Here is an 18,889-nt window from a genome sequence, read left to right as displayed (position 1 = left end):
AAAAGTGTTAAAACATTGTTTAATCAGCACATTTGTTTAGCACAATGTTATTTCTACTAGTGTGTTTTACAAGTAATCTTAGATTCACTATGAATTTGAGGACAATGGCCTCATTTAGATTATTTTATCACTACAAAGATTTGGTAATTGAGAGTGTGCATTCCTGATGTTAAGAACCAGAATAGGATGTATACGAAGTATGTTAATTGTGCATTTTATCTTACAGAACTCCACACAGTTATTATTTCATTTTAAGAATAATTAAAATTCAATGGACGAGAGAGAGAGTGGAAGAGTCATTCAAGCACATGCTAATTAAAAGGACTTATCAGTGGATTCCATCATGTTAATAATCATACTGAAAATATATTGAGTCGGGTTTATACACCCACTTATGAAGACATGTAGTTCATACCAGTACTGAAGAAAGGTAGTATCATAAACAGAGCTGAAATGCAACTGATTATTTTTACTTTACTTGTTTATTATTCTTATGATTAGATTTCTTTCAAGTTCAATTGAGAAAGATTACTTTTCTTTTTTTTTTTTTTTTGAAAGATTACTTTTCTTCTCAACATTTTTGGAAAATCGCCTCATCATTTTATTAAATAGATAATGCTCTCTACAATACAAATAGATAATGTTCTCTTCAATACAAATTAAAATTAAATGATTTGAAAACTGATATATATTGTAGATAATTTTTTTAATGAAATATATGACAAATTTTTCCTCTTTATTGTCCCCATAACAAGATTTTCATGTTCTTAAAATTAATTATATTAGAGTATAAACATCTTGTGAACATTAGAAATGTCCTACATTTTTGTTTATCAACTGTTTTCATCATCAAATTTGTCAGAATAAAATTCAATGCATAAATTAATATAAAGCATCTTTTTATGGACCCAAGTGACTGATAAGTTTAACGTCTGAACTGACTAGTGCATATCACAAATTATACTTTTTGAAATATTGGGTTGAATTGTATCTACTTGCTTCATCAGCCCACATCACTGAGCAGTAAGCCCAAATTCAAAGAACTGAAAAATCATGCTACGTCTATAAATATTCCATCACTATGTGAAACGTATTTGTGAGATTTCTTTCTTTCTCTCTTTTTCTTTCTCTCTCTCTTTCTTTCTTTTTTAGCTGCACCCCCTGGTTTGTAGGCTATTAGTTTCCTGGACTGAACCTGGACTCAGTCAAATGAAAGCACAAAGTCCCAACCACTGGAACACCAGGGAACTTCCTCAATTTGGAATTTCAAAATAGATTTTTTTTTCTCATTTTGTTCCTTTGAATGAAAGAAACATAAATCCAACCCTTTTTTCAAACATAACTTTACCTCAAGAATCAGACAAGTGTCACTAAAAATAGAATTTACTTAATCCGATAAAAATGTCCATACTTACTCCTTGGCTTATAAAATCATGGTATTCTTGAAAAAGTTTCTGCTTTTTTTCCAGAATTCATTAAATTACACCTAGCTTCCTAAATAATTTCTACTACACAACATGCAACATCTTTGTTTTATGAGAGCATTATAGAATGTAACATTTCTACTCTTGAACTTGAATTGGTACATTTCATATCTATTCATATTCCACTGGCTGAAATTTGCCCACGTGGCCATGCCTAACTCTCAAACACAATTTTTCATTGTGGTCACAAGTAGAGGGAAACACAAAATCCTGGTATAGCTACCAATCTCTACCTCAAATCTTATGTGCATAAATTAGAAAATAAGATCACAAATTAATTAAATCCATGTTTTTATAAAGAACAATAGAATAAACCAAAATAAAGAAAAATTATCTAAATGAAAGCAGAAATCAGTGGAATATCAACTTAAGAAGAATGAGGTTCTCAACAGCATCCATAATCTGAAAACTTGTAAATGATTAGATAAAAACACAAAACTCTGGCAATATTAATCAGAAGAAAAGATGGATAAGTAAACTATCTTAGACATAATAATTATTTGCAATAAAAATATTTTAAACTTTAAATTAAAATATAATTCCTATAAATAGTTACATTTATTCAAAGAATCAATTTATTAGCAAAAGTTACCGACAAAATCTGAGTTCACAAGTGAATCGTAATAAATGCTTAAGCTGTAGAAATGATTAACTAAGACTAATATGCATTTTACTGAAAAAAACAGATGAGAATACTTTAAAGTGAATACAAATTTAATTTAGGAGTGTAGATTCAAATGTTTTAAATCTAAATTGAGAGTACTAACATAGTTGAAAAATCATCACACCTTTCTTTTCAAACTGTTCACAATTTAGTAGCTGAGACCATTTTTCCCTAGAGATTTTCCTTTCCCTTTTCTAAGTACAGTTGTTGGAATCAGTGTTTTTCTGTGATAGTTAATGTTTTAAGTGCTTCCAATAATGAGAGGGATTTGGATTATTTTGGTTTTAGATATCCATATTGCTGACCTGGCCATTGTTCTTAATAAAGGTGTGTGTGCTCAGGTTGCTGCTCCATTTCTTAAAATACAGACTGCGTAAATATTGCCTCTGTAAAACTTCAGAATTCAAGATTCCTGATTGTTTTTCAATATAATATTTAATATTTCCCTAGATATATTTATGATAAACTTTTTTTTAATTCAAAATAGGACCAGGGAAGAAAAAATTGGGTTTCATCATTTGTCAAAAATTTCCACTCACAGACAATAGTAAAGAAGTAAGAAAAAAAATCTTAGCTTAGTTTCCTAGCACTGTCACTGTTGAGCCCTTACCAGAGTTTGGTACTTCAGCTCTGTGACTCTTTACTGTTGAATAATTTCTTATCTTCAATAAGAGAGCTGAAAACCAAATGACTAATATCTGCTTGCTTAGCATCCTCCTCCATTTATTAAACTTTGAGGCTAGTTTATGCATATGCCTTAGCAAAGTTTCTTAAAGCTGAGAAATATTAAGAAGAAACTGTCTGTGTTTAGTTGGATCTCCAACTGTGCCAGTCTGAGACCCTGCAGGAAATAAAATTCTCCCAAGGACCATTTGGAGAGATATGAAAGAAGGGTAAGGAATATAGTGATGGATGCTGAAGCATCCATGAAATAGTAATGATAGGAAGTCAGAATCACTACAGATCTGAAGAAAAAAGAAGAGGGGATGAAATTACACAAGCCCAACAATTTCTGGAAACTCAAAAGAAAGGTTTTCTAAGGGTAGGACAGCAGTGAAACTCTTCCACCCCGACAGAGGCAGGGTCATGATCGAACTCAGGTCTCCCGCATTGCGAGCAGATTCTTTACCAGCTGAGCCACAAGGGAAACCCAAGAATACTGGAGTGGGTAGCCTATCCCTTCTCCAGCGGTCTGCCAGGCCCAGGAATCAAGCTGGGGTTGCCTGCACTGCAGGTGGACTCTTTACCAACTGAGCTATCAGGGAAGCCTAGGTGCTTACACTTGTTCAGGTATTTACACTTGTTTTTGATTTCCCCTGGAAAATAATGACCCCTTCTGATCATACAGCTCTCAGCTCAATTATCATTTCTTCATAGATGCCCAAGCTAAAAAAAAAAATCTTATATTTCATGATCCCTCATTTATTTGCTCCATATTGAAACAAGTATTGAAATTTTTATCACGGAATTAGTTTATTTTTGCTCTTGCTGCTGTTGTTTCATTTAGAATATAATTTTAATGAGATAATTTTTTGACATACATGAAGTTCTCTCATTGGACTTGTATAAGAGAAGAAAACAGAAGATACACAGACAAATAGTATGTTTCACACATGGTGATTATCAAGAACAAAGATGGGGCTGTTGCTGAGTTGAAATGGGACTAATGGTTTTCATATACGGGTAAGTTGAGTTAGGTGATATTAGGTGAAAGAAAGGAAAGACTTATGAGGTTTCCGCAAAAGAGACACTGATGTATAGAACAGTCTTATGGACTCTGTGGGAGAGGGAGAGGGTGGGAAGATTTGGGAGAATGGCAATGAAACATGTAAAATATCATGTAGGAAACGAGTTGCCAGTCCAGGTTCGATGCATGATGCTGGATGCTTGGGGCTGGTGCACTGGGACGGCCCAGAGGGATGGTATGGGGAGGGAGGAGGGAGGAGGGTTCGGGATGGGGAACACATGTATACCTGTGGCGGATTCATTTTGATATTTGGCAAAACTAATACAATTATGTAAAGTTTAAAAATAAAATAAAATTGGAAGAATGAAAAAAAAAAAAAAAAGACTTATGAGCAGTAGGTACATGCAGGTGGAAATGAATAGACAAAGATGTAAGGGTTTCTTTATTTCTTTGAAGGGGAACATATTTTAAAGGAATAGAAAAGAGACCAATATATTTGAGGAGGCCAACAAATAAGGAGAGTGTTTACACAAACAAATGAAGAATTAACAGGCCAAAAACAATTAGAGCATTCTAGGTCATTATAAGAATGTTGGTTTTTACATTCTGTTAGATTTTAAGCCTTTCACCAATCTTCATCTTAACAGATCCTGATATTTTTACAGCTGTTTGTCTCTGGGCTAAGAATGATGTAAAGAGTGGCAAGTGTTGACTAGGAAGAACATATAGGAAGCTATTGCAGTAAGTCTGGTGATAAAAATCTGTCACAAATTCCAGCTGAGTTATTTCAAATCCTAAAAGATGATGCTGTTAAAGTCCTGCACTCAATATGCCAGCAAATTTGGAAACTCGACAGTGGCCACAAAACTGGAAAAGTTCAGCTTTCATTCCAATCCCAAAGAAAGGCAATGTCAAAGAGTGTTCCAACTATTGCACAGTTGCACTAATCTCAGACACTAGCAAAGTAATGCTCAAAATTCTCCAAGCTAGGCTTCAACAGTATGTGAACTGAGAACTTCAAATGTTCAAGCTGGATTTAGAAAAGGCAGAGGAACCAGAGATCAAATTGTCAACTTCAGTTGGATCATAGAAAAAGCAAGAGAATTCCAGAAAAACATCTACTTTTGCTTTATTGACAATGCTATAGCCTTTGACTGTGTGAAGTGAAAGTGTAAGTTGCTCAATTGTGTCTGACTCTTTGCAACTCCATGGACTATCCGGTCCATGGAATTCTCCAGGCCAGAATACTGGAGTCGGTAGCCTTTCCCTTCTCCAGGGGATCTTTGCAACCCAGGGATCGAACCCAGGTCTCCCACATTGCAGGTGGATTGTTTACCAACTGAGCCACAAAGAAAGCTCTTGTGTGTGGATCACACATACAAATTTGACTGTACAGATCACAACAAACTGAAAAATTCTTAAAGAGATGGGAATATCAGATCACCCTACCTCCCTCTGGGGAAATCTGTATGCAGGTCAAGAAGCAATAGTCAGAACCGGAATGGAACAATGAACTGGTTCCAAATTGGGAAAGGAGGACATCAAGGCTGTACATGGTCAACTTGCTTATTTAACTCATATGCAGAGAACAACATGCAAAATGCCAGACTGGATAGTGCATAAGCTGCAATCAAGATTGCAGGGAGAGATATCAATAACCTCAGATATGCAGATGACGCCACCCATATGGCAGAAAAGGAAGGGGTACTAAAAATCTCTTGATGAAAGTGAAAGAGGAAAATGAAAAAGCTGGCTTAAAACTCAACATTGAAAAAAACTAAAATTGTGGCATCTGGTCCCATCACTTCATGGCAAATAGATGGGGAAACAATGGCAACAGTGACAGATTTTATTTTCTTGGGCTCTAAAATCACTGCAGATGGAGACTGCAGCCATGAAATTAAAAGACGCTTGCACCTTGGAAGAAAAGCTTTTATAAGCATAGACATATTAAAAACCAGAGACGTAATTTTGCCAGCAATGTTGTACATAGTCATAGCTATGGTTTTCCCAGTAGTCATGTATGGATGTGACAGTTGAACCATAAAGAAAGTTGAACGCTGAAGAATTGATGCTTTTGAACTATGCTGTTGGAGAAGACTCTTGAGGGTCACTTGGACAGCAAGGAGATCAAACTAGTCAATCTTAAAGGAAATCAGTCCTGAATATTCATTAGAAGGACTGATGTTGAAGCTGAAGTTCCAATAATTTGGCCACCTGATGTGAAGAACTGACTCATAAGAAAAAACCTTGATGCTGCAAAAGATTGAAGGCAGGAGAAGAGGGTGGCAGAGGATGAGATGGTTGAATCGTGCCACTGACTCGATGGACATGAATTTGAGCACACTCTGGCAGTTGGTGATAGACAGGGAAGCTGCTGTGTTGTAGTCCATGCAGTCACAAGGAGTTGGATACAATTGAGCAACTAAAATGAACTGACTAGCATTGTAGTAACAGTGAAGGTGGATAGGAGTGCTGACATCCTGAATAAAAACAATTGCACAGCCTCCTTAAAGATTACAAATGAATGAGACAAACAGAACAGTGAAAATTAAAATATTGCTTTTCCCCCCACTCTAGAAATTTGAGAACCACAGAAAAATGGAAATCTACTCCATTTCTCCAAATGGAGAAATTGGAGAAGTATAGAAAAATGGAGAACCATTCCATTTATTAAAGTGGGGTAGACAGCCAATGAGCTTGCTTGCGCATGGAAGAAAGACCAAAGGTTTGGTTTTTGAAGGGCCTTTAGATATTATAATTCAGTAGTAGTGTAAGTGGTCTTGAATTTAGGGTTTATTTCTTGAGTTTATGTAGTAAGTATAAGAGTAGACTTCAAACTGGGTTCATTAGCATGGACATGACATTCAAAGTAATAAAACTGCATGAGATCATTAAGGAGTATGTGAACCCTTTTGCACCACTCAAAGAATTAGACATTACAGAGATGATAAAGATTCTTGCATATTAGAATTTGGAATAGTGAAGTTGTTAGGAATAAAATCTAGGGTACGATCCTGTGAATGAGTGGATGACATGAATTAAACATGAGATGAAGACAATATTGCAAGAAAACATAGCAAGGAACTGAGAGAACAGTTCTTCAGGATCACTGTCTCTATGGATATTAAGTGAAGTGAAGTCACTCAGTCGTGTCCCACTCTTTGCGATGCCGTGAACTGTAGCCTATGAGGTTCCCCCATACATGAAATTTTCCAGGCAAGAGTACTGGAGTGGGTTGACATTTCCTTCTCCAGGGGATCTTCCCAACCCAGGGATCAAACCTGGGTCTCCTGCATTGCGAGCAGATGCTTTTACTGTCTGAGCCATCAGGGAAGCCCTTTTAAGGAACAGTGGGAGCTAATTCTGTAATCTATAGCTAAGAGTAATGAAAAGATAATATTGCAAAACAAGTTTATCTTCTTTCTAATGTGGCTTATCTTATCTTCTTTCTAATGTTTCTAACGTTCAATAGCCCATATATGTGCCTTGGTCTTGTTATCAGGGAGATCATTGATCAATATGCCTTGTCTCCTTTACTGATGAAAATTATCATGTAATTTTATGCTTTTATACATCATAAAATATGAAAATGGATGTAAATGGAATAAGTATTTACAGATATTTTTTACAAAATATATAAACCCTTGATATGTTTTCTTAGTGAAAAGAAAGTGAAAGTTGCTCAGTTGTGTCTGACTCTTTGCCACCCCATGGACTATACAGCCCATGGATTTCTCCAGGCCAGAATACTGGAGTGAGTAACCTTTCCCTTCTCCATGGGATCTCCCACCCAGGGGTCAAACCCAGGTCTCCCACATTGCAGGCTAATTCTTTATCAGCTGAGCCACAAGGGAAGCCCAGAATACTGGAATGGGTAGCCTATCCCTTCTTCAGCAGATCTTCCTTACCCAGGAATTGAACCAGGGTCTTCTGCATTGCAGGTGGATTCTTTACCAACTGAACTACCAGGGAAGCCTTTAGTATCAATATTAAATGAATAACATTAAATAATATCATATTTTTCTCAAATTTGACTCACCCCTAACCAAAAAGAAATCTCAATCACCAAAAATATCACAGATATACATACTTAAAATATATTTTAACAGTAAATGCATGCATGTAAGCCTTAATGTTTAAGTAAATATTAAATGATTTTACCAATAACATTGTGTTTTATTTACAAATTAATAATAGTTTAAAGATCCTACAAAGACTTCTCTGTAGCTCAGATGGTAAAGAATCTGCCTGCAATGCAGAAGACCCAGGTCTGATCCCAGGATTGGGAAGATCCTCTGGAGAAGGGAATGGCAATCCACTCCAATATTCTTGCCTGGAAAATTCCATGGACAGAGGACCCTGGCAGGCTATAGTCTGTGGGGTTGCAAAGAGTTGGACACAACTGAGTGACTACTACTACTACTACTATTATAACTTTAGTGGTTTTACATGGGAGAGCAAATCCTACACTTGGTTTCAGTTACATAAATATTTGTTGGCACTGATTTCTAATCATATCATAGACTATTTAATATTTTGGAGTAGAAAGAAGAAATATACATAAATATTATGTTCTTTTGACATTAAAAATAGGCAAATGAAACTTCTGAGGAGAAAGATCCAAAAATAAAACTCACATTTAAGCAAGATGGCAATTTTTCAAATAACAAACATCTAAATCTGAATATATTCACATAGATGACAACAAACAAAATTAAACTATAATGGGAAGAAATTTAGGAAATGTTTCTGGTGTCAAAATTGAAAACAGAACTGACAAAATACCATCAAGATTTCCTCCAACATCTAAGGCTGCATCATTCTATTTTGTAGAAACAAATATGGCAAATGGTTGTACAGCTCTACAAATTTACTAAAAACTGCTGAATTGCATCTATCAGATGGGTGAACATTATGGTATGCAAATTACATACCATAAATAAAATGAATAAATTGGTTTAAATATCCATGTGTTATATATATATATATTCATATACATAAATGTATTTGTATCTGTGTCTGTGTCTGTGCATATATGTGTATATACATGTATACAGTATGTATATAAAAAGCCATCTAACAAGTTGAATGAGTAATCAAAACCATTCAGAATACTCTTAGTGGAAAGATACCAAAGTGAAAAGACACCAATGTGGATAGTCTATTATTATCAGTCAATAGATCAAACAACAACAAAAACACATGTACACAGAGAATTCATCTATATCATGTGTAGTATACTGGTTCTTCATGTAGTATAAAAATAAAATAAAAAATGGTGATTAATTTTAATCACATCTGGTTCTTTGCTATTAAAGCAGAAAAATATAAAGTTCAGGAAGAGATCATAGGATGGGAGTGAGAATTGTCTCATTTTAACTTTGAAATATGGAGAAATCCCTTCCAGGTAATTATGGTACAGATTATTTTAAGAGTAATGAGCCTTCAAACAACAGGAAGGACTTCCCCTGGGGGTCCAGTGGCTAAGAATCTGCTGCCAATGCAGGGAATACAGGTTCAGTCCCTGGTCCAGGAAGACCCAACATACCATCCTTCAAACCCCTGCTGGATGGGCAACTAAGCCCATCCACCACAGCCACTGAAGCCCTCACGCCCTAGAGCCTATGCTCTGCAACAAGAGAAACCACTGCAATGAGAAGCCCACAAGTTGCAACTAGAGAGCAGCCCCCCTCACTACAACTGAGGAAAGGCCGTACACAACAAAGACCCATGGCAGCCATAAATAAATTAATAAATAATTTTTTAAACATAGGGAATAAAGATGAAATGTAGAACACTTTATTCCATTTTGCTTACACTATGCCCCACAATAGAATTGACATTTATTTTTCCTAGTGATTTATACTAAAAATATTGAAATAATTTTAAACCTATAAATGTTTCTCAAGCGTGTATACTTCTAAAAAAGCAGGTGTTTCTTGAAAATAATAAAGCCAACATTTAGAGTCCTTCGGTTGCATGTGCCACCTCCAAATTTCTGAAAATAAGACACTCGCCTCATACTTAGTGTCATGAGTTCATAGAGTACTTAAGATTAATTAGACCTATGTAAAAATCTAGTGCCCTAATGCAATAAAGAACACATAAGAAAAAAAGTATAATATAATCTCCATTTGGCAAAAATTGCAAAAATATCCATAAAATTAACAATAAGCTCACAATAAAAATAACAAAATTTTAATGAAATGACTGTGATAAAGGATGTCACAGGAAAGGCTGAGCTGATGCTCTGTTCTCACTGTAAGGAAAGAAATTACTAAATCACTGAAATATAAAGGATCAAATAAAGGAGACAAAGATAAAGGAGAAAAAACAAAATTAAGAGGTGTCTGGCAGGTAATTAAAATGTTTATGTTCAAGGTTTGAAATATTTATTATATTTTCAGCTTTTAAAAAATACAATTTGTATCATTTACTTTCTAATTTTCAATAATTTTCTGTCTCATCTAATTAAATAGTCATGATTTTGCATTTTAAAAAGTGATTCCACAAATAGTTTGCCTGCAGAATCCTTGATTTTGTGTTGACTCTTTCAAACATCTCTTTAAAATAGTTTATGGTTTCTTCTCCTATACGGCTCACTGATTCATCACATGCCCCAGTTCTTCCTTCTATATTCCCTCTTTCACACTGCTTCCAAAATAGTTTTCCAATGTAAAAATCTGATTACAAGAGTTCATGGCTCAACCATTTTTTTTTAACATGTAAATTTCAAACTACTGAGTACAATGTGGCCCTTTCATCATGACATACTGGTTAAGGTCTTTGGCCCATCTTTTATTTAGGTTGTTTGATTTCTTATTGTTGAATTTTAAGAGTTCTTTCTAGATTTTTAATTACAGCTCTTTATCAGATACATCTTTTGCAAATATTTTCTTCCAGTATGTGACTTGTATACCCATTCTCTTGACATTATATTTCATAGCTCAGAAGGTTGCTGTTGCTGTCATTAATTTTAATAAAGTGCAATATTTTTGTGTGCTTAGTCACTCAGTGTGTCCAACTCTACAATTTACCAGTTACATTTTTTGAGAGGTTTTGTTTTTGGTGTTTTATCTATAAAGGCATCATATCCAAGGTCATCTAAGTTTTCTCCTATGTTTTATTCTCCAAAGTTATCTTCTCTGAATTTTACAGTCTTGTGTTTTACATTTAGGTTGCTAATGCATTTTGAGTTAGTATTTGTGAAGGGTGAAAGACCTCTGTCTAGATTCGTATTTTTGCATGTGGATGTCCAATTGTCCATTTATTTGCATTTTCAGGATGAACAATTTCAATATTCCCATATGTTTGGTTTATTTTATCAGTGTATTCCATAGTGTGCACTTTTTTCCTATGAAGAAAGATGTTATCTTTATACTAAATATGAAATACATTCATCCTTGTCAATATTCAAATAGCAAATATAGAAATAGATCAAGATAAATACCAGAATATGAGAGTATAAAAATTGAATGAAACTTTTCATTCCTGAAAAAAAAGTACATTTTTAAAGAAGCTAATAGTAAATATTTGAGTTCTCTTTCTATGATTTGTGCATTGGTAAAGGTTGTAGTGAAAATTGTCAAACGACTGTCATTTTCTCTTTCTTGTTAAAAGCTTTCTGTGTGGAAAGTTGTCCTACACTGTGTCAAAAGAATAAGCTGTCAGATTGCTAATGTTTAATACATTGTGAGAATAACTGCCATGTACTATACAAATTTGACCTTTTCAGGACTCCAGATTTGATTGGATGGACATTTCTCTCCTATTTAAAAACTCAAACCCCTGCTGGAAAGAGCTAGAATGACCATCTGTTGAAATTCAGAATACTAAAAAGGTTAAAGTATACAACCAAGTGCTTCATAAAATATTTCATAATTAAAATTTTCCATAGTGTCATAAATAATGAGAAACTGAAATGGTGATATGAATTCAATTTTCATTATTTAGAAAATAAAATGTAAAGTAAGAATGCAGTACTATTAGCTGTTATATTGAAGGTCTATAAAAAAAGGTATTTTAGTTTTGCTGAGGTATCAGGGATTAGTCTAAAACACAGTCACGCCAGCACAAAAGAATGTTTCATTTTAGTTCAAAATGGCATTTAGGATAATAATAAAAAGTGTTAATGTTTCAGTTCAGTTCAGTTCAGTCACTCAGTCGTGTCCAACTCTTTACAATCCCATGAATTGCAGCACTCCAGACCTCCCTGTCTATCACCGACTCCCAAAGTTCACTCAAACTCACGTCCATCGAGTCAGTGATGCCATCCAGCCATCTCATCTTCTGTCGTCCCCTTTTCCTCCTGCCCCCAATCCCTCCCAGCATCAGAGTCTTTTCCAATGAGTCAACTCTTCGCAGGAGGTGGCCAAAGTACTAGAGTTTCAGCTTTAGCATCAGTCCTTCCAAAGAACACCCAGGACTGATCTCCTTTAGAATGGACTGATTGGATCTCCTTGCAGTCCATGGGACTCTCAAGAGTCTTCTCCAACACTGTGTTAATGTTTGCAGTGCATTAAATCCTGAAGGTTTAAGTCATCTGCTCAATGTTGGCATGTATACTTATTATCTAGTTTATAATATCTCAGACATTTAAAGTAGGATAAATTAAAGCACAACAGCTGGCACAGCAGAAATCATAAATAATTAGATGTATCTTTTAAATGCTAAGATTGATTTTTTGATAGAACTATGTCTTAGTTTGGGCTGCCTTAACAAAGGATCATAGACCTGGTGGTTTATAAACAACAGAGGCCGGAAGGTCCCAGATGAGCATGAGAGCACCATCAGGTTCTGGGGAAAGCTCTCTTCTAGGCTCCCTTCTTGTGTTGACAACATATCTTTGCTTCTCCACATGTCAGAAAGACATGAGATAGTTCAATGTCCTCTTCTTTCAAGGGCACTAATCCCATTCATAACAGCTCCAATTTATGACTTAATTACCTCCCAAAGACTCTCCCTCTTAATACTCCTAATAGCATCACAATGGGTATTAGATTTCAGTGTAAAGTTTGGGGGATAGATATTCTGTCCACACAAAATTATATGATCTAGTATATGATGCAAATATATGATTTCTGCATACAATAATTACAATAGGACATATTGACATAATTGTATATATTTAATAGAACTATGATTAGTATATATTATTGATGAACTTGAAGACATATTTATTTCCATTGAATAAGTACGATTAAAATAAATGTCATTCAATAATTTGGTAATAATAAATGTTAAGATATTTGCTGAAAAATAAAGAAAACTAAGCAATACTGATGTATATTTTGTTTAAAAAAATTGAAAAGTTTTAGAAATATTGATTTTAATTAAAATGGCATTCAATTAATTATGGATTAGAGTTATTAAAATTATTCTTACAGAGTCATACTGAATTGTTTTACCTCACCCAATATAAATCATAATCTATTTAAATTACACTTATTTATTTAAATTTCAATTTTTGATATTAAAGATGAGACTTAATACAGAAAATATAGTCTTTTAAACAAAAACTTTTTATAAAACAAATAAATCTGCTAACTTAAATATTTATATAAATATAATTCATTAGACTATTAATGTTATAGATGGAAAGAAAGATTCCTGAATGCAAAATTGACCCATGAAAGCCTATAGTATGTGTGTATATATATATATATTTATCTACAAAGAAATACATGTAAATCAGGCTTAAAACTGCTCAAATACATTGTATCAAATTAAGTATTATAGTTCTTACTCTCTGACATAACTGTAAACATAATTTGCATGGTTCCTAAGAGAAGGTAATAAAAGATTCAGTAATTAACTGAGATGAAATGGATTTTATGCTTTTATATATTTTAGCTCATGATGGTAAAATCTCTGAAAGTCCATTCACCTACAACAATTTCATCCTATGTGATATTAAACAAACATGAATAGTGTTTCTACTGCTATATAAAATAGGTAGAAAGGCTGTATAAGATACACATTACTATATTAAAATATATAATGAGAATAAATAAGGAAAGAGAAACTGCAGTTGATATAAAAAAGAGAATACTTAAAACTGAAGATACATTGGCACTGAAGTAGGTGGTAACTAATTAAACAGAAAAGTACATATTGCAAGCTAAAGGGTGGTTTAATGCTAAAATGGGAACAGGAAAGAAATGTGTTCTTAAGAAAGCAAAAAGGAGAAACTGGAAGCGAGCTATTTTGTAAAATGGAGACAACAGAAAAGCTTAGTGGAAGGAAGGGAAGGAAGGATGGAGAAAGGAGGGACTAAAGAATAAAAATCTCTTTCATCTGGTCCAGGCAAAGAGAGATTATGACTCTCCCCATGATTTTGGCCACAACCTGCCTGAGCTGAAGTACAAATACACACCTGGATTTCCTGTAATATTTAGTCTTACTAGATCTTAGTGCCATCTGAGAGATAATATTGTGCTTAGTTGTTCAGTAGTGTCTGACTCTTTGCAACCCCATGGATTGTAGCAGCAGGTTCCTTTGTCTATGTTCCTTTGTGTATGGGGATTCTCCAGGCAAGAATACTGGAGTGGTTGCATTAAACACATTTCAACAATTTTAAGATCAAACAGAATATAGAATACCTATGAATATACAACAGTTATACTGACAAAAACCATAGTTTCCCCTTGTCAGGCACATTAGAAACCAGAAAAGAATAAGTAAAATATTTAAGGTGCTTAGATCAATGACTGTTGATATAGAAGTCAGTAGGTTAATTTTATTTTTCATCTTGTTCCTTCTTCAGTGACCCCAGTAGAGCTCCTTTAAGGCAATAACACCCATTTCTCAATGGCAACCCACTCCAGTGTTCTTGCCTGGAGAATCCCAAGCACGGGGGAGCCTGGTGGGCTGTCATCTATGGGGTCGCACAGAGTCGGACATGACTGAAGAGACTTAGCAGCGGCAGCAGCATGACAAAAAAGATGAATTGAAAATATATGCTTAAATAAACCTTAATAATAAGAAAAGTTAAACATTTCTCATTTATTTTTAGTATATACGTGTTTCCAAATAAAACAATGTGCAATTTCATATACACTATTCATAATTTAATATTAGAATTGCTGCAATAGCATTTAAAATATTTGCTGAATCAATTAATTTATAAATATATATACAAGAGTATATAAATATGTCATATTTTCAATTAAATTTATCTTAATTCTGTTACTTGTTAGAAATGTTTGGTCATTAATGCCAACAAGAGTTAAAAACATAACTAGAGATTCTTCTCAAATACAGTCCTATAAAAATGTAAACAAAGATTTTCAACTCACATGATGGCAACTTAAAATTTTAACTTATATGAGAGCAAGAAATACACATAGCCACGAACTTAACTCCTATAAACAGGAAATTCAGGAATAAAATATACTTGATGAAATCCATTGAAAATCTTTGGTGACACAGAATATGAAATACAGTTATTTTTACCTTGAAAATGGTATAATATTGTGGTCTGAGATTAATCTAAACCTGAAAAATTCATGTAAACAAATAAATGTTAAACATTTTGAATTAATAACTATAATGAATAACATTAGAAAATAATCTGATTAATAATTGATTTAATTAACTAATGGAAAGAGTCTTCTCACCTGTTGTACATTGTCAACAGTTAGGAAACAGGTATTAATAATGCCACATAGATAATTCAGGAAGAACTGATCATTAATAAGATGGGTCAGGGCAAGAAGTTCCACCTGTGCTGACATCAACTTACAGTAGGGTACTGGAGAGTCTCTTCATTATTTTGCTGTTTGTGTTTTCTTTTGCAGCTTCAGCTAAACTTTTGAACTTATTTTTATTCAGTCTGAAAATCTTTAATATGTCTTTAAGTACAGGTTCAGTGTTAAGTTCTCTCCTTCAATTGTCTGACAACTTTTATTTTCAATTTTCCTCTTAATACTTTAAAATGTTTAATGCAACACTTTTTGGCTCACATGACTTTGAATACAAAATTAGCTGTAAGTCTCCCCCTCCTTGAGTTTAGTTCAGTTCAGTCAATCAGTCATGTCCAACTCTTTGTGACACCATGGACTGCAGCACGCCAGGCTTCCCTGTCCAACACCAACCCCCAGAGATTGCTCAAACTCAAGTCCATCAAGTAGATGACACCATCCAACCATCTCATTCTCTGTCATCCCCTTCTCCTCCTGCCTTCAGTCTTTCTCAGCATTAGGGTCTCTTCCAATAAGTCAATTCTTCCCATCAGGTGGCCAAAGAATTGGAGCATCAGCTTCAGCATCAGTCCTTCCAGTCAATCCTAAAGAAAATCAGTCCTGACTAGTTGGATCTCCTTGTAGTCCAAGTGACTCTCAGGAATCTTCTCCTACATCACATTTCAAATGCATCAATTCTTTAGTGTTCAGCTTTCTTTATACTCCAACTCTCACATCCAGACATGACCACTGGAAAAACCATAGGACTAGATGGACCTTTGTTGACAAAGTAATGTCTGTGCTTTTTAATATGCTGTCTAGGTTGCTCATAACTTTTCTTCCAAAGAGTAAGCATCTTTTAATTCCATGGTTGTAGTCATCATCTGCAGTGATTTTGGACCACCCAAAAATAAAGTCTGTAACTATTTCCCCATCTGTTTGCCATGAAGTGATGGGACTGGATGCCATGATCTTAGTTTTTTGAATGTTGAGCTTTAAGCCAACTTTTTCACTCTCCTCTTTCACTTTCATCAAGAGGCTCTTTATTTCTTCTTCACTTTCTGCCGTAAGGGTGGTGTCATCTATAAATTTGAAGTTATTGATATTTCTCCTGGCAATCTTGGTTCCAGCTTATGCTTCATCCAGCCTGGCATTTCGCATGATGTACTCTGCATACAATTTAAATAAGCAGGGTGAACAATATACAGCCTTGACATACTCCTTTTCCTATTTGGAACCAGTTGTTCCACGTCCAGTTCTAACTTTTGTTTCCTGACCTACATACAGGTTTCTTAAGAGGCAAGTCAGGTGGTCTGGTATTCCCATCTCTTTCAAATTTTCCAGTTTATTGTGATCCACACAGTCAAATCTTTAGCATAGTCAATAAGGCTGGAACTCTCTTGGTTTTTCGATGATCCAATAGATGTTGGCAATTTGATCTCTGGTTCCTCTGCCTTTTCTAAATCTAGCTTGAACATCTGGAAGTTCACAGTCCACTTACTGTTGAAGCCTGGCTTGGAGAATTTTGAGCATTACTTTGCTAGCGTGTGAGATGAGTGCAATTGTAGAGTAGTTTGCACATTCTTTGGCATTGCCTTTCTTTGGAATTGGAATGAAAGCTGACCTTTCCAGTCCCGTGGCAACTGTTGAGTTTTCCAAATTGGCTGGCATATTGAGTATAGGACTTTTAACAGCATCAAATTTTAGGATTTGAAATAGCTCAACTGGAATTCCATCACCTCCACTAGCTTTTTTATAGTGATGCTTCCTAAGGCTCACTTGACTTTGTATTCAAGGGTGTCTGGATCTAGGTTTCACTCCCTTTAAGTGCCTGTTTCCATCCCTACCCAGAACTCCATTTGGGATTTTCTTAGAGTTTTCATTTAGTTTGGGAACATATCAATTTGCCTCTAATTCTCATTTTTTTCCCTCTCTCTTTATGTGGGAAACCTCTTAAGGTTAAATACTTCAATAATGTCCTGATTGCCCCTGAGTAACTACTATATTTTTTCAAAATTGTTTTCTCTTTGCTTCAGTATAATTTGTTGTAATATTTGAACATGTGAAGTTTGTGCTGAAGATTAAAATGGACCTCGGATAGTCAAGAATTTTCAACTGAAATCTAAGGCTACCCTTGTGGCTCAGCTGGTAAAGAATCTGCCTGCAATGCAGGAGACCTCAGTTCGATCCCTTAGTTGGGAAGTTCCCCTGGAGAAGAGAAAGGCTACCCAGGGTTGCAATGAGTCAGACACAACTGAGTGGCTTTCATTTTCACTTATCTTCAAGGCTACATACAGACATTTTACTGTGATCTGAATTTAGATGGTTTTCAAAACCTGGTAGTGAATGATCACCAAGGAAATGACTCAAAAAGAGAAAAGAAGAGTTAAATAATGAGTCCTGGAACACTCCAAAAATAAGAGATTGGAAAATCTAGAGGAAGCAGCAAATGAGAAAATAAGGATCAATCACTACACAGGAGGAGAATTAAGTCTGTGGTGGTATTCTGGAAACCAATGCTAGGAGAGTGTTTCCAAGAGAAAATATTAATCATCTGAGTCAACACATAAAGTGAATACTCAGAATATACTTTGGACTGATGTAGTTATAAATTTTTAATGTATAAAAGCAGATATAATGGAGTGTTGAGAATGAAGTTCATAATGACTATTAGAAAGAATTAAAAATAAGAAACTATTTGAGTCTACAAACTATTGAGTCTACAAACCCACTGACAGTGTTTTCATTAATCTCATTTTTTTGGTGGTAATTTATAAAGTAATTCATATGGTTCAGTTTTTATATTTCTAATCTTTCCTCTGCACATCACAGGTAAATGTAAACACTAGCAATAGATTCTGCATCAGACCAATTATACTGCTTAAGTAACAGAGCTGCCCTACTTACTCTCAAAATGGCAAGTACACCATTCAATGTTTTGTCTCATGCTAGTGGGCTGCCGTCTATGGGGTTGCACAGAGTCGGACACAACTGAAGCGACTTAGCAGCAGCAGCAGCAGCCCATGTTTCATATTTTCATGTGTATACATAAAATGTGGCATGCTATCTCCATATATAACAAGTTTAAGTAAGATAACTACCACCTTGGATTTTAAAATCTTAAAGAGTACTTGAAAGCATAATAATAAAGTATAGGCCATGCTTCAGAGAATGAACATATTTGAATAACTGACACTTTTTGTTTTAAGTGCTGGGAAACTTTTGACTAAGTCCCTGAAATTCCATAATAATTACACCTGCAATTGGATAGATTATTTCAGCCTAAATGGACACTAATTTTAATAGGTTGTAGGGTTCTGGTCCCAAATAATTTGGTTGGGGCCTAGATGTCAGAGTTGGAAACAGTTAC

Source organism: Bos grunniens, chromosome 20 (assembly GCF_055505025.1).
Source record: "Bos grunniens cultivar Pamir isolate PY7600 chromosome 20, Bosgru_T2T1.0, whole genome shotgun sequence".
Lineage (NCBI taxonomy): Eukaryota > Metazoa > Chordata > Mammalia > Artiodactyla > Bovidae > Bos > Bos grunniens.
The sequence above is the reverse complement of the archived record's forward strand: the minus strand, read 5'-3'. Positions refer to the sequence as shown.